The 27,606-nt window shown below is 46.5% G+C and overlaps 1 protein-coding gene across 1 annotated transcript in view; it reads left to right on the top strand.

The window, feature by feature from the left end:
* The window catches only part of LOC140426653 (xenotropic and polytropic retrovirus receptor 1 homolog), a 507,289-nt gene that overhangs the window by 304,777 nt on the left and 174,906 nt on the right, over positions 1–27,606 (top strand). The window lies entirely within an intron of this gene.

Below are 27,606 nucleotides of genomic sequence, written 5' to 3' on the forward strand. Positions count from 1 at the left end.
TGTATGCCCCGAACTGGGACGATGCAGGTTTTATGCGGCGCATGTTGGGTCGGATCCCGGACTTGGAAGTGGGAGGCCTGATAATGGGGGGGGGGACTTTAACACGGTGTTGGATCCGGCATTGGATCGCTCCAGGACGGGCAGGAGGCCGACGGCGGCTAAAGTGCTGAGGGGGTTTAGGGACCAGATGGGAGGGGTGGACCCTTGGAGATTTGCAAGGCCGGGGGCTAGGGAATTTTCATTCTGCTTGCATGTTCATAAGGCCTATTCCCGGATCGACATTATTGTTATGACCAGGGCGCTGATTGCGAGAGCAGAGGATACCGAGTACTCGGCGATAGCCATTTCGGATCACGCCCTGCATTGGGTAGACCTAGAGCTGGGGGTGGAGAGGGACCAGCGCCCGTTGTGGTGCTTGGAGGTGGGGCTGTTGGCGGACGAGGAGGTGAGCGAGCGGGTCCGAGGAAGCATATAGAGATACCTAGAGGCCAACGATAACGGGGAGGTCTGAGTTGGGATAGTCTGGGAGGCGCTGAAGGCGGTGGTTAGGGGAGAGCAGATCTCCATTAGGGCCCACAAGGAGAGGAGAGAGCAGAGGGCGAGGGAGAGGCTGGTGGGGGAGATGGTGAGGGTAGACGGTGAGGGTAGACAGGAGGTACGCGGAGGTGCCGGAGGAGGGACTGTTGAGGAAGAGGCGTAGCCTCCAGGCCAAATTCGACCTATTGACCACCAGGAAAGCAGAAGCGCAGTGGAGGAAGGCCCAGGCGGCGATTTATGAATATGGGGAAAAGGCAAGTCGGATGCTGGTGCATCAGCTTCGGAAGCGGGACGCAGCTAGGGAGATCGGGGGAGTTAAGGATAGGGGAGGGAGTGTGGTGCGGAGTGGGGTTGGTATCAATGGGGTCTTCGGGGACTTTTATGAGGAACTGTATCGGTCCGAGCCCCCACTGGAGGAGGGAGGGATGGGCCGCTTTCTGGACCAACTGAGGTTCCCGAAGGTGGAAGAGTGACTGGTGGCGGGATTAGGGGCCCCAATTGTGCTGGGGGAGCTGGCCAAAGGGATAGGGAGCATGTAGGCGGGGAAGGCACCGGGGCCGGATGGTTTCCCGGTCGAATTTTACAAAATTCATCCACGAAGACCAGACGGGGTTCGTGAAGGGGAGGCAATTGAACGCGAATGTGCGGAGGCTCCTGAACGTTATTATGATGCCGTCGAGGGAGGGGGAGGCAGAGATAGTGGTGGTGATGGACGCTGAGAAGGCCTTCGATAGGGTAGAGTGGGGGTACTTGTGGGGAGGTGCTGAAGAGGTTTGGGGAGGGGTTCGTCTGGTGCCGATGGCGAGTGTGGCCACGAACAAGAGGAGGTCTGAGTACTTTCGGTTGCATCGAGGGACGAGGCAGGGGTGTCCCCTGCCCCCCCTGCTCTTCACACTGGCGATTGAACCCCTGGCTTTGGCACTGAGGGAGTCGAAGAACTGGAGGGGGCTGGTGCGGGGTGGGGAGGAGCATAGGGTGTTGCTCTATGCGGACGACTTGCTGCTGTATGTGGCGGACCCGGTGGGGGGAATGGCGGGGGTAATGAGGATCCTCAGGAAGTTCAGGGATTTCTCAGGGTACAAGCTCAACATGGGGAAGAGCGAGTTGTTCGTGGTTCACCTAGGGGACCAGGAGAGGGGGATTGGCGAGCTCCCACTAAAAAGGGTGGAGAGGAGCTTCAGGTATTTGGGGGCCCAGGTGGCCAGGAGCTGGGGGGCCCTGAATAGATTTAATTTCACGAGGCTGGTGGAGCAAATGGAGGAGGAGTTTAAGAGGTGGGATGCGTTGCCGCTGTCCCTGGCGGGTAGGGTGCAGTCAGTCAAGATGACGGTGCTCCCAAGATTTCTGTTCCTGGTCCAGTGCCTCCCCATTCTTATCCCGCAGTCCTTCTTTAGACGGGACAACAGGGGCATAACGGGGTTTGTGTGGGCGCGAGGGACTCCGAGGGTGAGAAGGGTGTTCCTGGAGCGGGGTAGGGATGGGGGGGGGGGGGGGGCTGGCGCTGCCCAACCTCTGTGGGTACTACTGAGCCGCCAATGCAGCGATGGTGCGCAAGTGTGATGGAGGGGGCGGCATGGAAGAGGCTGGAGATGGCGTCTTGTGAGGTACGAGTCTGGAGGCGCTGGCAACGGCGCCGCTGCCGCTCCCCCCAATGAAGTATACCACGAGCCCAGTGGTGGCGGCTACCCTCAAAATTTGGGTCAATGGAGGCGGCACAGAGGGGGAAGTGGGGGCCTCAGTGTGGACCCTGATACGGGGGAACCACTGGTTTGTCCCAGGGAGAATAGATGGAGGGTTTTCGGGGTGGCACAGGTCAGGGATAAGAAGGTTGGGGGACCTGTTTGTGGATGGGAAGTTTGCGAGCCTGGGTGAGCTGGAGGAGAAGGACGGGCTCCCCCCGGGAAACACCTTTAGGTATCTACAGATAAGGGCGTTTGCCAGGCGGCAAGTGGTGGAATTCCCGCTGCTGCCGCCACACACGGTACAGGACAGGGTGCTCTCGGGGGTGTGGGTTGGAGAGCTTGAAGATCTCGGCAATATACCAGGTGATGCAGGAGGAGGAGGGCTAGGTGGAGGAGCTGAAAGGTAAGTGGGAGGAGGAGTTGGGGGAGGGGATCGTGGAGGGGATGTGGGCAGATGTCCTAGGGAGGGTGAACTCTTCCTCTTCGTGCGCGAGGCTCAGCCTCATACAGTTTAAGGTGCTGCACAGGGCACACATGACCGGGACAAGGATGAGCCGGTTTTCTGGGGGCGAGGACATGTGTGTTAGGTGCTCAGGGGGCCCAGCAAACCACACCCATATGTTCTGGGCATGCCCAGCTCTGGAGGAATTTTGGAAGGGCGTAGCGAGGACGGTGTCGAGGGTGGTAGGATCCAGGGTCAAACCGGGCTGGGGGCTCACAATATTTGGGGTGGCAGAGGAGCCGGGAGTGCAGGAGGCGAAAGAGGCCGGTATTCTGGCCTTTGCGTCCCTGGTAGCCCAGCGAAGGATTCTTCTTCAGTGGAAGGATGCGAGGCCCCCAAGCGTGGAATCCTGGATCAGCGATATGGCGGGGTTTATTAGATTGGAGAGGGTGAAATTTGCCTTAAGGGGATCGGTGCAAGGATTTTTCAGGCAGTGGCAACCGTTCTTAGACTTCCTGGCAGAACAGTAGACAATGGTCAGCAGCAGCAGCAGCCCCGGGGGGGGGGGGGGGTGTTTGTTTTTGTTTGTCTGTACTGGGGGATCTGAGGGGGTGTATATATTTGCTATGTTTGCTATGTGTTTCAGCGGGTGTTAATTTATTATTTATGTATAGGGGGGGAGAGGGGCGCTGGGTTGTTTTGTTTTGTTTTGTATTTAATTCTATTGGGTTCCTTCTACATTTTGTTGTTGATATTTTGTGAAAACTTTAATAAAAAATTTTTTTTAAACCAGTCCATCCAGAACTACCTGGAAACAAATGATACGGGGGAGGTCTCCGCAGATTTGGGAAGCTCTGAAGCCAGTGGTCAGAGGGGAATTAATCTCGATACAGGCCCACAGGGAAAAGGCGGAATGGGCTGAGAGGGATAGATTAGTGGAGGAGATACTCCAGGTGGACAGGAGATACTCGGAGGCCCCGGACGTGGGGCTACTGAGGGAGCGGCGGAGGTTACAGGCGGAGTTTGGGCTGTTGACCACAGGGAAAGCAGTGGAACAGTTGAGGAAGGCAAGGGGGGCGATTTATGAGTACAGTGAAAGGGCAAGCAGAATGTGGCGCACCAGCTCAGGAAAAGGGAGGCGGCCAGGGACGTAGGTAAAGTAAAGAGTAGAGACTGGATACTGTCCTGGACCCAGTGGGGGTGAACGAGGTGTTTAAGGACTTCTGTAGTGAATTATATGAGGCAGATCCCCCGGCTGGGTGAAGGGGATGAGGCAGTTTTTGGATCAGTTGAGGTTCCTGAGGGTAGATGAGGATCTGGTGGAAGGGCTGGGAGCCCCAATCGAGATTGAGGAAATAATCAAGGGGCTGGAGGGCATGCAGTCGGGCAAGGCCCCGGGGCCTGACGGCTACCCGGTGGAATTCTATAAGACGTTTTCAGAGATATTTAGCCCACTGCTGGTGAGGACATTTAACGAAGCAAGAGAGAAGGGAGTCCTCCCCCCAACAATGTCGCAGGCCTCGATTTCATTGATCCTGAAACGGGAGACGGATCCGGAGCAATGCGGGTCATACAGGCCAATTTCTCTACTGAATGTGGACGCCTAACTGCTGGCTAAGATATTGGCCACAAGGATAGAGGACTGTGTCCCGGGGGTGATAGGGGAAGACCAGATGGGATTGGTAAAGGGCAGACAACTCGAGACCAATGTTCAAAGGCTTTTAAATGTTATTATGATGCCCTCAGAAGGAGTGGAGGTGGTGGTAGCGATGGATGCGGAGAAGGCTTTTGATCGGGTGGAGTGGACTTACCTGTGGGAGGCGCTGGGAAGGTTTGGGTTTGGTGAGGGCTTTATTGACTGGGTGCGGTTGCTCTATCAGGCACCAGTAGCGAGTGTGGATACGAACCGGCTGAGGTCGGGGTATTTCGAACTCCACCGAGGCACAAGGCAAGGGTGCCCTCTTTCCCCGTTACTGTTTGCTCTAGCCATAGAGCCATTGGCCATGGCGTTAAGAGCCTCTAGGAACTGGAAAGGGCTGGTTCGGGGCGGGGGGTGGAGCACTGGGTATCGCTTTACGCAGATGACCTGCTCTTGTATATTTCAGACCCGTTGGAGGGGATGAGGGAAGTAATGTGAATCTTGGGGGAATTTGGCAATTTTTCGGGGTATAAATTGAACATGGGGGGGGAAAAACGAGATGTTCGCGATCCAGGCAAGAGGACAGGAGAAGAAACTGGGAGAGCTGCCGCTTAGAATGGTAGGGAAGAGCTTTCGATATCTGGGAATCCAGGTGGCCCGGGAATGGGAGGCACTGCACAAGTTAAACCTATCCCGGTTGGTAGAACAAATGGAAGGGGACTTTAAGAGATGGGACATGCTCCCGCTATCCCTGGCGGGGAGGGTACAGACCATGAAAATGACGGTCCTCCCCAGATTTCTGTTTGTCTTTCAGTGCCTTCCCATCTTCATCCCAAAGGCCTTTTTCAAGAGGGTGAATAAGGCTATTTCGGGTTTTGTATGGGCGGGTAAAACCCCACGAGTGAAGAAAGTGTTGCTGGAGCACAGTCGGGGGGAGGGTAGGTTGGCGCTGCCAAACTTCTGCAATTACTACTGGGCACCTAATGTAGCCATGATTAGGAAGTGGGTAGTGTGGGAGGGGTCAGCATGGGAGCGGATGGAGGCGGCATCATACAAAGACACCAGTTTTGGAGCACTGATAACGGCACCTCTTCCCTTCTCCCCGGCCCGATACTCCACTAGTCCAGTGGTGGTGGCGGCTCTGAGAATCTGGGGGCAATGGAGGAAATATAAGAGTGGAGGGAGCATCGGTTTGGACCCCGATTTATAATAATCATTGGTTTATACCGGGTAGGCTGGATGGTGGGTTCTGGAGTTGGCAAAGGGCAGGAATTAGAAGGATGGGGGAGCCTATTTATAGATGGGAGCTTTCCCAGCTTGAAAGCTTTGGAGGATAAATTTGAATTGCCAGCAGGGAATGGGTTTAGGTATTTGCAGGTACGAGACTTCTTGAGAAAACAGGTGCTGGCCTTTCCGCTGTTGCCTCCACGGGGGATACAGGAGAGAGTAGTCTCCAGTACCTGGGTGGGAGAGAGGAAGATTTCAGATATTTACCAGGAGCTTTCGGAGGCGGAGGAATCTCCCGTGGAGGTGCTTAAGGGCAAGTGGGAGGACGAGCTAGGAGGTGAGATAGAGGCGGCGGGTCTATGGGTGGATGCCCTAAGCAGGGTTAATACCGCCTCATCATGTGCCAGGTTCAGCCTGATACAATTTAAGGTAGTCCACCGGGCACACATGACAGCGGCTAAGGTGAGCAGATTTTTCGGGCTAGAAGATAGGTGCCCGGGAAACCCAGCAAATCATGTCCACATGCTTTGAGCATGCCCGAAGCTTAGAGGATTTTGGCAGGGTTTTTCTCAGGCAATGTCCACAGTGCTAAAAACGCGGGTGGTGCCGAGTCCGGAGGTAGTGATCTTTGGAGTGTCGGAAGAGCTGGGAGTTCAGGGGGCGAAAGTGGCTGACGTCTTGGCCTTTGCCTCCCTGGTAGCCCGGAGACGGATCTTGTTAATGTGGAGGGACTCAAAGCCCCCAAGTGTAGAGACCTGGGTTAGTGACATGGCTGGGTTTCTCAGTCTCGAGAAAATAAAGTTCGCCTTAAGAGGGTCAATGGTCAGGTTCACTCGGAGGTGGCAGCCGTCGACTTTCTCGGGGGGAAATTAAAATGTCAGCAGATGCAGTATTCCGGGTGGGGGGGGGGGGGATTGCTGTTTTATGGTTGGGGTGTGTGAAGATTGAGATGGGGGTGGAAATGTTTATTATATCATGTTGATATCATTGTTATTTTTATTAAAAATTTCAAATACCTTAATAAAAATATTTTTTAAAAATAAATAAAATAGGAAGAGTTTTTTTCAATATATAAACGGTAAGAGAGAGGCAGGAATAGACATTGGACCACTGGAAAATGAGGCTAGAGAAGTAGTAATAGGAAACAAAGAGTAACTGAATAGTTGCTTTGCATCAGTCTTCACGTTGGAAGATACCAGTGGGATACCAGAACTCCAGGAGAATCCGAGGGCAGTGAGTGTAGTGGCCATCACTAAGGAGAAGATTCTGGGGAAACTGAAGTGTCTGAAGGTGGATAAATCACCTGGACCGGATGGACTACACCCTAGGGTTCTAAGGGAGATAGCTGAGGAGATTGTGGACGCATTGGTGGTTACCTTTCAAGAATCACTGGAAGCAGGAAGGGTCCCAGAGAACTGGAAAGTGGCTAATGTGACACCGCTGTTTAAGAAAGGAGGGAGGCAGAAGAGGGGAAATTATAGGCTGCTTAGCCTGACTTTGGTCCTTGGTAAGATGTTTAAGTCCATTATTAAAGATGAGATTGTGGAGTACTTGGAAGTGCATGATAAAATAGGACTGTGTCAGCAAAGCTTTGTCAAGGGGATGTCATGTCTGACAAATCTTTGAGGAAGTAACAAGGAAGTTGGACAAAGCGAACCAGTGGACGTGATTTATTTCGATTTCCAGAAGGTCTTTGACAAGGTGTCACATAGGAGGCTGTTAAATAAGTTAAAAGTCCAAAGTGTCAAGGGTAAGATACTGGCATGGATAGAGGATTGGCTGACTGGCAGAAGGCAGAGAGTGGGGATAAAGGGGTCTTTTTCAGGATGGCAGCCGGTGACTAGTGGTGTGCCTCAGGGTTCGGTGCTGGGACCACAACTTTTCACAATATACATTAACAATCATAGAATTTACAGTGCAGAAGGAGGCCATTTGGCCCATCGAGTCTGCACCGGCTCTTGGAAAGAGCACCCTACCCAAGATCAACACCGCCACCCTATCCCCATAACCCAGTAACCCCACCCAACACTAAGGGCAATTTTGGATACTAACGGCAATTTATCATGGCCAATCCACCTAACCTGCACATCTTTGGACTGTGGGAGGAAACCGGAGCACCCGGAGGAAACCCACGCACACACAGGGAGGATGTACAGACTCCGCACAGACAGTTACCCAAGCTGGAATCGAACCCGGGACCCTGGAGCTGTGAAGCAATTATGCTATCCACAAGGCTACCGTGCTGCCCGAAGAAGGAATTGAAGGCACTGTTGCTAAGTTTGCAGATGATACAAATGTATGCAGAGGGACAGGTAGTATTGAGGAAATAGGGGACTGCAGAAGGATTTGGACAGGCTAGGAGAGTGGGCAAAGTGGCAAATGGAATACAATGTGGAAAAGTGTGAGATTACGCACTTTGGAAGGAAGAATGGAAACCTAGACTATTTTCTAAATGGGGAAATCAGAAGCACATAGGGACTTGGGAGTCCTTATTCAAGATTCTATTAAGGTTAACGTGCAGGTTCAGTCGGCAGTTAGGAAGACAAATGCAATGTTAGCATTCATGTCGAGAGGGCTAGAATACAAGAGCAGGGATTACGTCTGAGGCTGTATAAGGCTCTGGTCAGACCCCATTTGTAGTATTGTGAACGGTTTTGGGCCCCGTATCTAAGGAAGGATGTGGTGGCCTTGGAAAGAGTCCAAAGGAGGTTCACAAGAATGATCCCTGGAATGAAGAGCTTGTCATATGAGGAGCTGTTGAGGACTCTGGGTCTACACTCATTTAGAAGGATGAGGGGAGAATCTTATTGAAATTTATGAGGTGCGATAGAGTGGAAGTGGAGAGGATGTTTCCACTAGTAGGAAAAACTAGAGCCAGAGGGTGGTGAATCTGTGGAACTCTTTGCCGCAGAAGGCTGTGGAGGCCAAATCACTGAGTGTCTTTAAGATAGATAGATAGGTTCTTGATTAATAAGGGGATCAGAGGTTATGGAGAGAAAGTAGAATAGGAATGAGAAAAATATCAGCCATGATTGAATAGTGGAGCAGACTCGATGTCCCTCGTGGCCTAATTCTGCTCCTATGTCTCACGGTCTTATGGATTTCAGCTTTTACTTATGGTTGGGTTCCACTTTCCATGTTCACAGCGGCTGGGTGGGTCGAGTATATAATGTGATCTCAATGCACATGAGTAATAGTTTCATCTCTTCTACATTGTCCAAACCATGCAGAGTCCTCTGCTCATGGACCCGATTGAACAACTCATTGGGGTCTGATCCAGGATGGCAGATGGGAATTAGTTTCTCAGTTTCTGATATTTAGGTTGCTGTATATGGGGTTGAATAGGTCATTGGATTTGCCGTAGCCTCTGCATTCGTGTCAGTTCTTTGGGTGGTTATGTGGTTCATGGACAGAGGGTCTGTGGGGGTCAGGGCTTCGTAATAGGGTCCACTGTCCGTAATCCTCCTGTTTTTCCCCATACTTACGTGTAGCGTTGTCCAAGAAGCCTCAATGTACTCTGTCATCCTCGTCATCTCCCAACTCCTTTTGGGTGAGAAAAGCATACATCATCCCTCCCTTGATCGACAATTGATGTCTTAACCTATCAATCTTTTGAATGGTTGGCACAACATTTGGCGTTGTCAAGCACCGTCTGATGTAAGGCCTTAAGGGCCACTTGTAAGTTATCACATTTCTCCTCAAATGATCTGATCCGTTTATCCTTTCCTTCCACATCCTGTTTTGCACAGTCTCCCTATAAGCTTGGTTACACTGTTGTTGAAACTGGTTCAAATGTATCATATCCATTTCATTTCCACAGTCGACACCTTTATGCAATTATCAGCACCTCATTTGGTCTTTAACACTGCCATTAACACTCCTTTGTCTTGTGTCCATGTCACTTTTGACACTTTCCCTGATTTATTCTGCTCCACCTTCTCCACCCATTTCCCAGATATAACATCCAGCACATTTCTGCCACTCTGTCATACGGACTCGAAACGTTAACTCTATTTCTCTCTCCACGGATGCTTCCAAACCTATTGTGTCTTTCAAGCATTTTCTGTTTTTATTGATGCTCCTTTCTCTCTTATTGGAGATGGTCATTGCCTAACACTTGTGTGATATCTGGTGCAAGTGCTACTTGCCAGTTTCAGTCCAAGACTAAATGTTGTCCAGGTCTTGCTGCATATGGACGTGGACCGCTTTAGCATCTGCGGGGTTGTGAATGGTGCTGAACATAGTGCATTATGTTAACTTTGGTGAGAAGCCACGTCCTTGATTTGGTATTAGTTCCTTACCACATCCAGCAAGTCATCCTCTCCCTCTACTGTAAATCCTAATGCAAAGTCTATTCAACATGTCTGCCACTTCTTTATTTTCTTTTTTTAATAAATATTTTTATTCTCCTTTTTCACATTTTCATCAAAATTTACAACAGATAATCAACAATAACAACAAGTACAATTGTAATCCCCCAGCCAACAATCCACCTATCCCACCCACCCTCAAACAGCTGCCAACATTTTAAATAGAAAAGACCAATGAAAAAGAATCATCAATAACTTATACATTCCAGCCCCCCCCTAATGTTCAATGTCATCCAATTCATGAAAATGCATGATGAACAAGGCCCATGAGTTGTAGAGCCCTTCCATTCTCCCCCTTTTTTTAAACATATTTTTTATTCTCCTTTTTCACATTTTCTCCCAAGTTTACACCCACAACAATAAACAATAATCAGGAACAAATATGTCAATCCCCATATCAATAACAACAATCCCATCCTCCCAACAAACCCCAAACATTAGCCCTCGTGTTCACATAAGCAAATGACAAAAAGGAATCAGGAATCACCCATAGTCACCATCAACACACACCGCCACCCTCCCCCAACCCTTCCACCCACCCCCCCAACTAATGTTCGATGTTCTCCAGTTCTTGAAAGTGCATGATGAATAATGCCCATGAATTGTAGAACCCCTCCATCCTTCCCCTCAGTTCAAACTTAACCTTCTCAAGAGTCAAGAATTCCAACAGGTCCCCCCGCCCTGCCAGGGCACAGGGTGGGGAGGTTGTTCTCCAACCCATCAGGATCCGCCTTCGGGCGATCAACGAGGAGAAGACTACAACATCTGCCTCTGCACCCATTTCCAACCCTGGCTGGTCCGACACCCCTAATATGGCCTCCCGGGGGCCCAGGTCCAGTTTCACGTGCACCACTTTAGAAATTACCCTAAAAACCTCCTTCCAGTAATCCTCTAGCTTTGGACAGGACCAAAACATACGAACGTGATTAGCAGCCACCCCCCTCCCCCACCGCAACGCTCACACACATCTTCTACTCCTTCAAAGAATTGGCTCATCCTTGCCCTCGTGAGGTGTGCTCTATATACAACCTTCAGCTGTATCGACCCCAACCGCGCGCACGAGGTGGAGGCATTCACTCTCCGGAGCACCTCACACCAGAACCCCTCCTCCATAACCTCTCCCAACTCTTTCTCCCACTTTGCTTTGATCCCTTCCAGTGGTTCCTTCTCCTCTTCCAAAAAAGCGCCGTAAACCGCTGACACTACCCCCTTCTCCAGTCCCCCTGTCGTCAGCACCTCCTCCAGCAACGTGGAGGTCGGCTCCACCGGGAAGCTCTGTATCTCCTTTCTGGCAAAATCCCGAACCTGTATGTATCTAAACATTTCCCCTTGCTCCAGCCCATACTTTGCTTACAGCTCCTTCAGACCTGCAAACCGACCGCTAAGAAACAAATCTTTTAGTGTCTTAATCCCCTTCTCCCATTTCTGAAAATTTCCATCCCACCTTCCTGGCTCAAATCTGTGGTTCCCCCGAATCGGCATTTCCCTTGACCCTGCCCCCAACCCGAAGTGCAGGCGAAACTGCCTCCAAATTCTCAATGAAGCTATTATTATCGGACTCACTGAGTATTTCCCCGTGGCTTTCCATTCTCCCCCTTAACTCAAACTTTACTTTCTTGAGCTTTAAGAATTCCAGCAGATACCCCCCGCCATGCCGAGGCACAGGGTGGAGAAGACGACCTCCACCCCAACATAATCCACCTTCGGGCGATTAGCAAGGCAAAGGCCAAAACATCCAACTCCGCACCTGCATCCAACCCCGGATGATCTGACACCCCGAATATGGCTTCTAGGGGACCTGGTTCGAGTCTCAGATGCACCACCTTTGAGATTACCTTAAAGACCTCCCTCCAATACCCCTCCAGTTTTGGACAGGACCAAAACATATGAATGTGATTAGGGGGGCCCCCTAATCAGCGTTTACTTCCTTATTTTCGTCAACTATTTCCATTTTCAGTTTTCAAGAGTATCAACATTCCTGAACATTCCCTTTTTTCCCCTGATATAATTGTGAACACTGTTTTGTGTTGATTCTGATGTCTCTTACTTCTTAGTTGTCCATGATGATTTTGGGGGGGAAGTAGAACTCTAGGCACCTAAACTGATTTTGCATCACATTACATCATTTTTTTGAACCCCTACCAATTATCTTTATTTTTAAATAACCTTAGAGTACCCAATTCATGTTTTTTTTCCATTTAAGGGGCAATTTAACGTGGCCAATTCACCTACTCTGCACGTCTTTGTGTGGTGGGGTGAGACCCAGGCAGACACGGGGAGAATGTGCAAACTCCACACGGACAGTGACCCGGGGCCGGGATCAAACCCGGTCCTCGGCACCGTGAGGCAGCAGTGCTCTCCACTGTGCCACCCTCCTCCCAATGATCTTCTGTCATATTATTCATTGACTGATTGGTCAACTTAATTGTGAGCAATCTCTGTCAAATTCCATTGACGTCAGCATTATCATCTATGCCTAGAGTTTAAGGAGAGACCTGTCTCCTTCAATCAGAATTTTCTTCCACTTTTTAAACAAGAGTGGTCACTGCACAAACACAGAAGTCAATTGTTTTTTTCATAGGTAACAAGTGAAGAGGGCAATCAAAAGAGGACATACCTCTACTACGCTGTGTTAATTCACGCTGTACGAATTCAATATTATATACAATTGCGCAGCACTCCCCTGAGGCTTTTCCCAATCTGATTGATGCTCTGTAGCTAGAAAGCTGAAAAAAATATTTTTATTAATAGCTTTTAGCTCACTGACACCAACCCACATTCAACAACCTGCTCTGAATACTCTGCTCATGTTTTGACTGACTGATTCTACCAGAGTGGCGAAGATAATCCACAACAGAAACAATCAACGGCATTCTAAATCAAACACCTACAAAATTATTTTTAAAGCAAATGGTCAATTCGCCCTATGTCCCAATGTTAACGGGATCCTTTAAAAATGAAAATTCAGGATCTGGATTTGCATCTTCGCCAAAAACGAATCAGTTCTTTCAGTTCTTTGGCCCATATCCAAGGTGTATACCAAGTTTCATTGAAATTTATTCATTAGATTTTGTGATATATTGTTTGGAGAGAAACAGACCAAGAGGGGCAAAAACATTACCTCTACTCGCCTTAGGTAGTGAAGGTAATAACTTAGAGCAGTGCTATTCAAACTTTTTTGTCTCGAGACCCACTTTTGCCAACTGGCTGATCTTCGCAACTATGCTGTGTTCACTTACCTTTAATGCAAAAGGGGAGCCTACTTGGTCTTCACGATCTCACTTGAATTAGGTTCGAAGGAGGAGAGGGCAATGCTCATATCAGGTACAGACTTCAACCAGTTCCTTTTTACCACCTTCATCTTTATGAAAACGGAAAATCTAAATCCACACATTTAGGTCATTGTGAAGAGTAATAGCAACAAAATGCTTGTTTTATTCCGCACTGGATACTCCTGGGAGATGCTACTCTAGAATGCTGACCACCTCATAAGATTTTGGCGTCTTTTCAATGCGGTCTCACAGGTCAATTGCAGCAGCGTAGTCTTTTAATTTGGAGTCAACTCTAAATTAAGAACTGACTCTGGGGTCTCGACCTCAAAAGGTATTTTTTAACCCACCACTTCTCTTTCAAAATCTGAAACTTCTCCTCCAATTTCCCTGAATATAACACACAATTGACAAAGCCATAACCCCAAGAAATCATCTTTATACTGCTATGCTCCCGATTAAGTTTCTTCTTTGATGGCTATTAACCAGAGACCTTGGAGTTCTGTACAGAGCTAACTCTAACACTACTCTGTCCTGCCCTGGACTCTCTTGAGCAGCTCTCTCCAGCAGATTCTGTTGTGAGATCTGTCTTGTAGGTCCACTGCCTATTTGTGTGTCTGGCTGTCTCTTACTTTTAAGAAAAACATTTATCGGGCAGCACGGTGGCGCAGTGGTTAGCATTACTGCCTCACGGTGCCGAGGTCCCAGGTTCGATACTGGCTCTGGGTCACTGTCCGTGTGGAGTTTGCACATTCTCCCCGTGTTTTCGAGGGTTTTGCCCCCACACCCAAAGATGTGCAGAAAGGTGGATTGGCCACGTTAAATTGCTCCTTAATTAGAAAAAAAATGAATTGGGTGCAATAGATCTTTTTTTAAAGAAAACCATCTATCTTCACGGTCTTCTTGCCAGCAGCTAGAAAATGGAAGAAGCTCTACTCCGTGATTTGGCATCAAAGGCAAGTCCATGGAGGGTGCTTGATGTCATGCGTACGTGCAGGGCGGCACGTGGCACAGTGGTTAGCACTGCTGCTTACGGCGCTGAGGACCCGGGTTAGAATCCCGACCCTGGATTACACGTCTGGAGTTTGCACATTCTCCTCGTGTCTGTATGGGTTTCACCCCCACATCCCAAAGATGTGCAGGTTAGGTGGATTGGCCATGCTAAATTGCCTTTTAATTGGGGAAAAAAAAATAATTGGTTACGCTAAAAAAAAATTTTAAAAATAAAAATTTTAAGGTGTACGTGCAGGACGTGTGACTTGCTCACTGCTGCTGCTTCTGGCCGGAAGACTCCACACAGCCTTATTTCTTTTCATTTAATAGGCCGCAGTGGTCACCATTTTCATGGTTAAAGCCGGTAGCGGTTATTGGGCGCGTCTCCCACAATCGGGACCACCGCTGGAATGGCGCGACCGATCGCTCTCCGTCCCCTTTCTGTCCCCACGACACCCACCCGTGGGTCGTGACCCACACTTTGAAAACCCTGCCTTAGAGCATCAGTAGCTGCTGGCCTGAAGAAGTTCAGGTTGGCTTTTAGCTTCATATTAAATTCAGATTTTTGAGACCCAAGAGAAAAATGAGGTAGAGTAAGAGGAAGTGATGGGGCAAATCTTTTGAGTCCATGATAAGCAGTCGACACCTTTTGATACGAGACCTGAGGTGGGGAAGATCAGAGGAGCAATGAATGAAAAGTTGACTGATAAAATTGAGTAAGAAAGGCTTTGATGGGCAGAGGAGGCTGGAGGGGAGTAAGAGATCACTTATCAGAGAGCATGCTTTATCTTGTATTCTGTTCTTGAGGAAGCGGATTACGGCTGAGGAGCAATATTTGAGCTGTAGCTCGGATTTTGTTGTAAAGATATAAATGTTGAGGAATTCAGAAATGGGTAGTCCTGTGACCCTGGGCTTGTAAAACAGAATATTGATCAGAAGTGAGGTTTTATATCATGCAGCATTGTTAAAAGCAATGCTGGTTTGACATTGTATACCTATTCAACAATTTCAATTACATCTGCAGATACATTTGAATAGCTAGTTTTCCAAAATGTATCCCTTCTTGCTTTAAATGTGAGTTTTACAGCTGCAATGTGTGTTGAGCACATTGATTGGAATTGCTTCAACAGTGTGTCAATTGTCCAGAACCTGTAACTGCTATCATCTGCAGAACAGTCTCTGAGCAAACAGCTCACATGTATGTCCTGAGACATTGGCCACCAAGCCAGTATCAACATACCAATCAGTTGGTTGATACTCTGTGCAAAAATGCTGACTGCACACTAGCATTGTAACCTTACTTTGTCCCTTACAAGATGCCACTTGTGTTTGCACGTGGCCCTAGACTGCAAAGCTGACATCAAATGCTGGTTTTGTCAGTGATGGAAAGTGTTTTGCTTTTTGCTAGTGACCCCACGAGCTGCTGAATTGTATCTGTGGAATTATGCACACTTAATGCGATGGCATTCTGTGGTATTGACATACTGCTACACTGGCCAGCTGGGTGTGTATTTTAGCAGCTCATATCATTGTGCCTTGTTGGCAACAGCAGCATCTCCTCTTCAAAACATTATTTCAAAAATGCCAATTCTGCAATGTTTTCAGTATTTACATGTAATCCATCTGTTGAGGGAATGAATAGAAAGTTTTTTGCTCTGGTATATTGAAACAATTTTAAAAGAGCCTAGATCTTTGAGATTTAATATCTTGTGGAATGCTTCGGGCATCTCGGTAGACTACGTACATGCAGTAATATCCATTGATCAGTAACTCTTACAACAATAACAACTTGCCTCTATTAGTGTCTCTACCATAGTCGGTATGCAGGTACACGATGTAATTAAAAAAGCAAATGGAATTTTTCCGTTTGTTGCAAAAGGACTGCAGTTGAAAAGTGCTGTTACAATTGTATAGGGTGTTGGTGAGACCACATCTGAATTATTGTGTCCAGTTTTGGTCTCCATATTTCGGTCTCCATATTTCAGGAAGGATGTGGTGGCATTGGAGGCAGCTCCGAGGAGATTCACCAGATTGATTTTGGGGATGAAAGGGTTGATGTATGAGGAGAGATTAAACCGTTTGGGCTTATACGTGCTGGAGTTTAGAAGGATGAGAGGGGATCTGATTACGGTATATAAAATACTGAAAGAAATTGATAAAGTAAACGTAGACCCTCTTGTAGGGCTGACGATACAACCATAGTGGGCCGGATCTCGAATAACGACGAGTCCGAATACAGGAGGGAGATAGAGAATCTAGTGGAGTGGTGTAGCGACAACAATCTCTCCCTCAATGCCAGCAAAACTAAAGAGCTGGTAATTGACTTCAGGAAGCAAAATACTGTACACACCCCTGTCAGCAATAACGGGGCCGAGGTGGAGATGGTTAGCAGTTTCAAATTCCTAGGGGTGCACATCTCCAAAAATCTGTCCTGGTCCACCCACGTCGACGCTACCACCAAGAAAGCACAACAGCGCCTATATTTCCTCAGGAAACTAAGGAAATTCAGCATGTCCACATTAACCCTTACCAACTTTTACAGATGCACCATAGAAAGCATCCTATCGGGCTGCATCACAGCCTGGTATGGCAACTGCTCAGCCCAGGACCGCAAGAAACTTCAGAGAGTCGTGAACACCGCCCAATCCATCACACAAACCTGCCTCCCATCCACTGACTCCATCTACACCTCCCGCTGTCTGGGGAAAGCGAGCAGCATAATCAAAGATCCCTCCCACCCTGCTTACTCTTCGAACTTCTTCCATCGGGCAGGAGATGCAGAAGTCTGAGAACACGCACGAACAGACCCAAAAACAGCTTCTTCCCCACTGTCACCAGACTCCTAAATGACCCTCTTATAGACTGACCTCATTAACACTACACCCTGTATGCTTCATCCGATGCCAGTGCTTATGTAGTTACATTGTATATGTTGTGTTGCCCTATTATGTATTTTCTTTTATTCCCTTTTCTTCTCATGTATTTAATGATCTGTTGAGCTGCTCGCAGAAAAATACTTTTCACTGTACCTCGGTACACGTGACAATAAACAAATCCAATCCAATCCAATCTAGAACAAGAGGTCACAAATATAGGTTGACAGGCAATAGATTTAGAACTGAGATGAGGAGGAACTACTTCTCGCTGCCCCATAGTGCAGTGGAATCCAAGTCATTAAATGGTTTCAAAAAGGAACTAGATATATTTCTGATATTAAAAATTGGTTCAAAGGATATAGGGAACAAGTAGGGAGGTGGGTTTGAGACCAGGAAGAGATCATACCCTATCTGATTGAATGGCAGAGCAGACTCGAAGGGCTGAATTGCTGATATCCGCTCTTAATTCCTATGTTCCTATATGTTCCATAGTAGGTTTATTCCTGTCTGACACAAAGGTAAAACGGGAAAGGTGGTCAATCCATGGCCTACAAGGGAAATTGAAGATGGTATTCGATCCGAGGAAGAAGCATACAAATAGGCCAAGAAAACAACAGGTCTGAGGATTGGGAACAGTTTAGAATTCAGCAAAGAAGGACGAAGGGATTGATTAAGAAGGGGAAAATAGAGTACAAGAGAAAGCTTGCAGGGAACATAAAAACTGACTGTAAAGGTCTCTATAGGTACATGAAGAGAAAAAGATTGGTGAAGACAAATTTAGGTCAAAAAAATGGCTGAGCAACTAAATGCATACTTTGGTTCAGTCTTCACGAATGAGGACACAAATCAGATACCAGAAATGTTGGGGAAGGGAGGGTTTAGTGAGAGGGAGGAACTGGAGGAGATCAATATTAGTAGAGAAATGTTGTTGGGGAAATTGATGGGATTGAAGGCTGATAAATCTCCAGGGCCTGATAATCTACATCCAGAGTACTTAAGGAAGTGGCTCTAGAAATAGTGAAGGGATATATCCAAGGATTCTATGGGAAGCAAGAGATGAAATTGCAGAGCCGTTGGCAATGATCTTTTCGTCCTCACTGTCAACAGGGGTGGTACCAGGGGATTGGAGAGTGGCGAATGTCGTGCCCCTGTTCAAAAAAGGGACTAGGGATAACCCTGGGAATTACAGGCCAGTTAATCTTACTTCGGTGGTAGGCAAAGTAATGGAAAGGGTACTGAAGGATAGGATTTCTGAGCATCTGGAAAGACACTGCTTGATTAGGGATAGTCAGCACGGATTTGTGAGGGGTAGGTCTTGCCTTACAAGTCTTATTGAATTCTTTGAGGAGGTGACCAAGCATGTGGATGAAGGTAAAGCAGTGAATGTAGTGTACATGGATTTTAGTAAGGCATTTGATAAGGTTCCCCATTGTAGGCTTATGCAGAAAGTAAGGAGGCATGGGATAGTGGGAAATTTGGCCAGTTGGATAACGAACTGGCTAACCGATAGAAGTCAGAGAGTGGTGGTGGATGGCAAATATTCAGCCTGGATCCCAGTTACCAGTGGTGTACCGCAGGAGTCAGTTCTGGGTCCTCTGCTCTTTGTGATTTTCATTAATGACTTGGATGAGGGAGTTGAAGGGTGGGTCAGTAAATTTGCAGACGATACGAAGATTGGTGGAGTTGTGCATAGTGAGGAGGGCTGTTGTCGGCTGCAAAGAGACATAGGTGGGATGCAGAGCTGAGCTGAGAAGTGACAGATGGAGTTTAACCCTGAAAAGTGTGAGGTCCATTTTGGAAGGACAAATATGAATGCAGAATACAGGGTTAACGGTAGAGTTCTTGACAATGTGGAGGAGCAGAGATCTTGGGGTCTATGTTCATACATCTTTGAAAGTTGCCACTCAAGTGGATAGAGCTGTGAAGAAGGCCTATGGTGTGCTCGCGTTCATTAACAGAGGGATTGAATTTAAGAGCCGTGAGGTGATGATGCAGCTGTACAAAACTTTGGTAAGGCCACATTTGGAGTACTGTGTACAGTTCTGGTCGCCTCATTTTAGAAAGGATGTGGGAAGCTTTGGAAAAGGTGCAAAGGAGATTTACCAGGATGTTGCCTGGAATGGAGAGTAGGTCTCACGAGGAAAGGTAGAGGGTGCTAGGCCTTTTCTCATTAGAACGGAGAAGGATGAGGGGCGACTTGATAGAGGTTCATAAGATGATCAGGGGAATAGATAGAGTAGACAGTCAGAGACGTTTCCCCCAGGTGGAACAAACCATTACAAGGGGACATAAATTTAAGGTGAATGGTGGAAGATATAGAGGGGATGTCAGAGGTAGGTTCTTTACCCAGAGAGTAGTGGGGGCATGGAATGCACTGCCTGTGGAAGTAGTTGAGTCGGAAACATTAGGGACCTTCAAGCAGCTATTGGATAGGTACATGGATTATGGTAGAATGATATAGTATAGATTAATTTGTTCTTAAGGGCAGCATGGTAGCATTGTGGATAGCACAATTGCTTCACAGCTCCAGGGTCCCAGGTTCGATTCCGGCTTGGGTCACTGTCTGTGCGAAGTCTGCACATCCTCCCCGTGTGTGCGTGGGTTTCCTCCGGGTGCTCCGGTTTCCTCCCACAGTCCAAAGATGTGCAGGTTAGGTCGATTGGCCATGATAAATTGCCCTTAGTGTCCAAAATTGCCCTTAGTGTTGGGTGGAGGTGTTGACCTTGGGTGGGGTGCTCTTTCCAAGAGCCGGTGCAGACTCAATGGGCCGAATGGCCTCCTTCTGCACTGTAAATTCTATGTTAATCTAGGACAAAGTTTCGGCACAACATCGTGGGCCGAAGGGCCTGTTCTGTGCTGTATTTTTCTATGTTTTATGTTCTATTGGTGGTCATCTTCCGGGTTTCTATAGACTCTGGACAGTTCCTGCAGTTTGGAGGGTAACTAAGGTAACTCCGCTATTTAAGAAGGGAGGTAGAGAGAAAACCGAATTATAGACCAGTAAACCTGACGTCGGTAGTGGGGAAAATTCTAGAATCCATTATCAAAGATTTTATGGCAGAGCACTTCAAAAACAGTGACAGGATTGGACAGAGTCAGTATGGATTTATGAAGAGGAAATCATGCTTGACAAATCTACTGGAATACTTCAAGGTGTAATTAGTAGAGTTGATGAGGGGGAGCCAGTGGCTATGGTTTACTTGGTCTTTCGGAAGGGTTTTGACAAAGTCCTGTATAAGAGATTAGCGTGTAAAATTAAAGCGCATGGGATTAGGGGTAGTGTATTGAGATGGATAGAAAACTGCTTGGCAGACAGAAAACAAAGAGTAGGAATTAATGGGTCCTTTTCAAATTGGCCGTGATTAGTGGGGTACCACAGGGGTCGGTGCTATGACCCCAGGTATTCACAATATATATTAATGATTTAGATGAGGAAACAAAATGTAATATCTCCAAATTTGCAGATGACACCAAGTTGGGTAGGAGGTTGAGCTGTGAGAAGAATGCAGAGATCCTTCAGTGTGATTTGGACAAGTTGAGTGAATGGGCAAATGAATGGCACTGCAGTATAATTTGGATAAATGCGAGGTTATCCACATTGGTGGCAAAAACGAGAAGGCAAACTATTATCTGAATGGCCATAAATTAGGAGAGGGGAATGTGCAACGAGACCTGGGTTTCCTCCTTCACCAGTCACTGAAGGTAAGCATGCAGGTAGAGCAGACTGTAAAGAAGGCAAGTGGTATGCTGGCCTTACTTGCGAGAGGATTTGAGTTGAGGAACAGGGATGTCTTGCTAGAATTATACAGGGCCTTGGTGAGGTCACACCTGGAATATTGTGTGTAGTTTTGGTTTTCTTATCTGAGGAAGGATACTCTTGCTGGAGAGGGAGTGCAGTGAAGGTTTACCAGACTGATTTCTGGGATGGCACGACTGATGTATGAGAGGTTGAGATGGTTAGGAGTCTATTCGCTGGAGTTCAGAAAAATGAGGAGTGACCTAAAGAAAAATTATAAAATTCGTACAGGACTAGACAGGATAGATGCAAGAAGGATGTTCCCGATGGTGGGATGTCCAGAACCAGGGATCACAGTCTGAGGTTACAGGGTAGACCATTTAGGATGAGATGAGGAAAAACCTTTTCACCCAGAGAATGGTCAGCCTGTGGAATTCATTACCACAGTAAGTAGTTGAGGTTAAAACATTGCATGTTTTCAAGAAGCAGTTAGATACAGCACTTGGGGGGGAAGGACATCAAATATTATGGGGGGAAAGCAGGATTTGGCTATTAAGGTGGATGATCAGCTATGATCATAATAAATGGCAGAGCAGGCTCGAGGGGCCAAATAGCCTCCTCTTGCTCCTATTTTCTCTATTTCTAAGTCCCAAAGAACTTCAAGAAATGTTATCCAACAATATTTGAGAGTTTCAGCAATGGAGGATATTGTATAGATGGGCAGGAAAGCAGCCATGAAGGGATTTGTAAACAAGGATGAGAGTTTTAAAATGCAGCTGTTTCAGATTTGGGAGCCAGTGTAGGGCAGTGAGCACAGGGATGATGGATGAACTTGGCACCACTTAGGGTGTGAGGCAGCAGAATTTGGGGTAAATTCAAATTTATGGAAGATGCAAGGTAGGAGACTGTTCAAGAGAGCATGGGAATAGCTGAGTCTAGAAGTAACAAACGGCATGGGTAGAGTTTCAACAGCAGATCAGCTGAGTTAGAATGGCACAGATGATGGAAGGTGAAAGCAGGAAGTCTTGGTCATGGAGAGAAAATGGAGCCAGAAGCTCAGGTCAGAGTCAAATGGGGCAAGAAGGTTATGAATGTCTGGTTGAGCCTCACTTTGGCTGGGGAACTGGTAGATCCATTGGCTAGCAAAGGGAGTTTGTAATAGGAAATGAAGACAAGGTCTTCACAGTATTTAGAGAGGGAGGAGATTAGTTTCAATTAGTTTGAGGAAGATTTTGCTCATCTCAAATGTTGATTAAGCAGCATAGCAAATCACCCTGTGGAGGGTCAAGAGAGATGATGGGGAGGTAGGTTTGGGTGCCATCATATACATATACATCGTACTTAGTCTGACTCTTTTTCGATTATGTCAGGTAAGGAGCAACAGACAGAAAAAAATAGAAGGGGACCAAGGAAATCATTGTGCTCAGAAGTTTCTCTCTTTCTTGTTTTCCCGGTAAATCCTAGTCTTTCCTAAAGTTCACTTATTTAAGTTGCTGGAGAGCCAGCAACCTTCTGACTTGCCCATAGTCCATATGATGGCACCGGGCTATTTAACTGTGCAGGACCTGATTACTAAACCACAACAACACTTGACATTCACACATGAGCTCAGCTTCCAGGATAGTGACCATGGATGAAAACGCTGATTGACTTTTTTAATTTTATAGTGAACTAACTGTGGCTACCTACAAGCTTAACAAAAAAGCATAGATCAAACATATACGGCGTTGCATTGCACTAAAAGCAGACCATGGATAGGATTCTCCATCGGCTGACGCAGGAATCGGGAAACGTGATTGGGCGGAGAATCGTTTTTGACGCAAAAATCATGGCTGCCGCCGGTTTCACACCAAATCACAATGCTCTGGTGCCTCGACAGTGGCGTCAATGCGTTTCACTCCGCATGTACAGTAAACACTGTTGGCATTTGTCTGGACGTTCTCCCCTTGTCTGTGTGGGTTTCCCCTGGGTGCTCCGGTTTCCTCCCACAGTCCAAAGATGTGCAGGTTAGGTGGATTGGCCATGCTAAATTGCCCTTGGTTAGGTGGGGTTACGGGAATAGGGTAGAGGTGTGGGTGCTTTTTGCAGGGCCGGTGCGGACTCGACGGTCCAAACGGCCTACTTCTAGACAGTAGATTCTATGATTTATATCATTAGTGGGCCTGACCTCTCATTCTCCTGGGCCTCCACGATTCTCCACCTCCACCAGGACGAATTCCCGATGCCGAGGTTCACTTGTGCTTTTAAAAATCGATAAACAGGCGCTGAGGAGGGAGAGAGAGCGGGGGTGCGGAAAGTGTCCAACATCGCCATAGTTTTCCAACAGTCGTGCTGCTGGCTGGAGGGGCTTCTACCAGTGCCGGGGGGGGGGAGGGGTTAGCGGGGGCTGGCCAGGAGGTGGGCTGTGGGGTCGGGGTGGAAGGGCATGAAACACCATTGCCGCGGCCGGCAAGGCAGCCATGCGGCTGCGCACGCCGCTGACTGCCCACTGTGAACTTAGTGCCATGGGTCGTATGGGTGTCTGCTCAGGCCACTCCCCCTAAGTACCCTCTGGCAGCAGCCGACCAATCAACGGGATGGGCACACTCCAGCGTAACCAGTGCCATCTTCTTGGCTGGGATGGTGTGTGCGGGGGTGAAGTGTGAATTTGCGGCTGCAGCTTACCAGCCCCCTGAGTATCAAGTCACGGACCCAGCGAATCCCGCACCTTTCCTCATTGGAATCAATTGTGTTCCATGCGACGCTGGTGCTAGCTCCTCAATGGTCGCTGAATAAGTCCAGGTGCGGCGCCCATTTTGCTGTCGTGGAAGTCCGCAAATCCTGCCCTGGCTTTAACACTTAGTCGCAGGAACGGAGAATTCTGCCGCATATCTTTACACAAAGCTATTATGAGTCTATCTAGTTAGAGGTCTTATAAAAAATAAATAACCACAAGAAAGATGAATGTTCATTCAGATCACAATTTCAGAGACATGAGTTCCTTTTAGCTCTAAAATGGTTATGTATTTATAATGTATTTGTCATGCTCAGTACAAGCATGAGGATATTAGGTACTTTGGACTGTAAGGTCATACTCTGTAAAAGTGGCCACAAAACCTGTTAAGGTAATAGTAACTTTATATGTGACTATGGACATTTAAACTGTGGACAGTATTCGATTCTGTGGCCAATTTTTAGTTAAAAATGGATCTGAATTAAGGGTACTTTGCAGCCACTTATGAAATTTACATATCTCATTGTGCAAGGATGAACCAGCGTTTGAGGAATATGAGATCTCTAGACTATTGGTCTCCAAGTGTATTTGAACAAAGGAAGAAATTTGAGCTCAAGTTGGGGCAGGGATACAAGTGAATTGTTAACTGCTATCGTATTCTGGTGGTCTGGGCCCAAGCCATGTTAACCCTGCAATCATGTGACTGAAACTAGCTTTCAAGGACTGCAGTTTAAAATACCCTGAACAAAGCAAATCCAGGAGAAATATCTGAAACAGCTGAACCATCATAGCTAAATATTTTCAAATGCAGTCAAAGTACTGTACTTCCAACTTCCATGTGCACCTGAGAACCAATTTCCTGGCTATTCATTTACAAGAGACTTCATAGCTTCATGTGAATCCTTTGTTTCTAAAAGACATTCACTCCACCTAAAGTATTAACTATGAAGGCAAACAGGCCTTCATCAACATGGAGACTGAGTTATAAATTCCATTTTTATAATTATGGCTTTAACCTCATCTGTATCTCATCTTTGTTTGTGTGATGGTGAGATTGAGATGTGTGGTTTAAACATCTGTGGAATGTATGTGACAATTTAAAAAAATGTGTTTTTTTAAATCACCAAAAGGTGCATCAGAAATTTATTTTAAATGAGGAAAAAATGATCTGAAGGTAAGGAAATACAACACGTTATATAAGCATTCTGATTATGGACTGGAAGGGAACACACTGTAGCATATTTTTCAGAATGACGATCAACTGTGTAATCTTGCTTATATGACTCTTGGCATTCCTTTTATCATCCTTAGCTCAGGCTTGTTGCTAATAATCTGTTGTGACTGTAGAAATGAATGTTTGACAGTGACAGTTATACTATAGTATTGACCCAAGATAGTGCTGTGTGTGTGTAATGTGTGACTTCAGTTATACAGATCTGAATAAATTTCTATCAATTGTAATGATTGCGGAGGACAGGAATTTATGCAGAGCTGCTTGTAAGCAATTCCAATTCTATCCAAGTCTGTCACTCAATGCAAAGTGGAAACTCAATTATGGAGCAAGCGATAAATTACAGGAAAATGCAGATCAATGATGATGCCAGTCCAGGTGACAGTAAAAATAAAGGATAAGAGTCTGACGTAAAATCACTGCAGCCTTAAGCTCCTACACTGCTTTTGAGTAAACAACAGTCCCTTCTCCTGTAGATGCTTTTATTTAGCTTGTACCTGAACACAACTCTCTCCCCATTCTTGCATTGCTTTATGATTCTCAGCTTCTGGTTCCTCCACTTGGGCGTGGTGCCAGAGCTGCAGCATTAGTGCCCCCAAAGCCAGTGGCTGCAGAAAAGGGGTGGCAAAGATGCCCTGAATGCTTGCTCGTTATACAAGGTTGCTTTTGAAAGGGGAGTTATACTGAGTCTAAGACAATGGAAATTGCTGCTGCTCTTTGATTCTATCCAGTGAATTTTGTGTATCATCAGTAACTAAATTCATCCGATCAGACAGAAAATTAATGATGAAGAGCTGTGCAGAATTAAGTTTTGTCTATATTCAAAACTCCTATTTAATTTTTTTGCTAGATTCATCAATTTTCTGAAAATTTGATTTGAGGTTTTTTTAACCACCTCTGCTGTTCTGATTTTCCCATAAGCTGCATAATTTTATTTGATATCTGCAGAAACTGAGAGTCAGGATTGTAGCAATGTGGCAAATGAATTTTTTAGCTTTAACTGATGCACTCTTATTTCTCTTCGGTCTTCAAGAAGCTCACAGATGCTAAATGTTTAGGTGTAACCAGCAATCTAGCTCCCCACAATGCACATCTACAGCTATCCAGTTCTCGGCATGACATAATTTCAGAGTAATTTCTCTTCAATAGCTCCAAAGTGTAGTTCTCCACTTTTTAACAGCTTTGTCACGAGTCCTGGTTTGACCATTCTACCATTTAATGTGGACTCAAAGGCATGACATAGTTCCCAGGAGGGTAGTACCTAAACTGGCAATGTGTTATACATATTGAGCAGGGATATCTTACTTATTGCAGCGCAATGTTTTTGTTATATCCTGCCAAACTGACTGGGAGCTAAGCCGATAATGATTTTTTCACCAGAGAGATTTCAGACATCCTCTCAAAGAGAGCTTTATTAGAACAATTGTTTTGATTGGAGAATCAGACCCAACTCTGTGTGCTGCCCTACACGTGGGCACAGCTTCTGCAACTTTGTTGTTTGGCTGTCTCCTTGCATATTTCAAGCAAAGGTAACAGAATGGACCTGCAGCTGACAGTCAGAGTTGTAGGTCTGATGCCTCGGGCCTGGTTCAACAGTGCAGTACTGATGGAGTGCTTCACTTTTGAACATTTGGTTAAGAAACTAAACTGAGTTCCTGTTCCATCTGCCAGTTCAGATGGATTCTTGCTCTCAAGAGTAGGAATCCCTGTTTAACTAACATCACCAAACATCTCATTCTGGTCATAAAATCAGAAAATACAACAGCTTGGAGAAATGTCATTGGCATTAACTCTTGTTAACTCCTGAAATGCTGCCAGTGTTGTGTGTGTTTCCAGCATTTCCAGTTTTCATTTTGTTTATTATTGTTTGTTTATTGATAAAATCTGTCACGTGCCAAAGTACAGTGAAAGGTATTATTCTGCGTACAGACCTGACAGATCACTCCATACATATATACATAAGTGCAACATACAAAAAATAATTACAACTATAAAAAATAAAAAATGCATAGAAAGATCAAGCTAATTTATAAACGGGCCATTCAAGTGTCTAGTAGCAGCAGGAAAACAGCTGTTTTTCAATCTGTTAAACGAGTCCTCAAGATTTTGATTTCCAGCATCCATAATACTTTGCACTTGATCTTATCGCTGGTTGTGTGATCTTACTGTGAACAGAATTTATTAAGTTTATTAACTCACTATCCTACATAACAACTCATTGTGCATGAAGCCTTTTGAAATATTTTTGTACGGTATAGTATGACTCTATAATAAATATGCATTATTTCTCTCCGTCACTGGCTACTGTACATGATTTTACCATTCTACGCTGGGTCAGTGAGCTATTAATTATCTCCTCAAGGATTCTATAGCCAGGGACTTTGGTGGCGGCCATGGAGTGAGTGGTCGCACATTTGGTGGCTCCCACTCGAGATGGAATTTTTTGGTGCTTTCACACCAGATTCAAGGGCTGTTTGCTGGTGTGACGTTAATGAGCCCTTAGGAATTGCAGTACTCCATCAATGGGGCCGTTTATGGCTTAATAGATGAGGAGTGTAACAAATAAGAGGCAGCAGCTTGAGCGAAGGTTTATATAACATAATCTTTATTGTCACAAGTAGGCTAGCATTAACACTGCAATTAAGTTACTGTGAAAAGCCCCTAGTCGCCATTTTCTCGATAAGGGGAAGATACTGAGGTGGGTGAACCAAACGACAAAGTGCACCTGGGAAGGAAGTGGTGTTTGGGGTGTTGTATCCTGCTCACCTGTGGGTCACACAAGCGTGTCAGGAGTTCTATTTCGACATGCCGGAGGAGGTGAGTGAATTTATAAGAGACCATGCACTGGGAGGTGTGTGAGGACACTGAACTTTGGAGATGCTAAAGTGGGG

This window comes from Scyliorhinus torazame, chromosome 7 (genome assembly GCF_047496885.1).
Source record: "Scyliorhinus torazame isolate Kashiwa2021f chromosome 7, sScyTor2.1, whole genome shotgun sequence".
In the NCBI taxonomy this organism is placed as follows: Eukaryota; Metazoa; Chordata; class Chondrichthyes; order Carcharhiniformes; family Scyliorhinidae; genus Scyliorhinus; species Scyliorhinus torazame.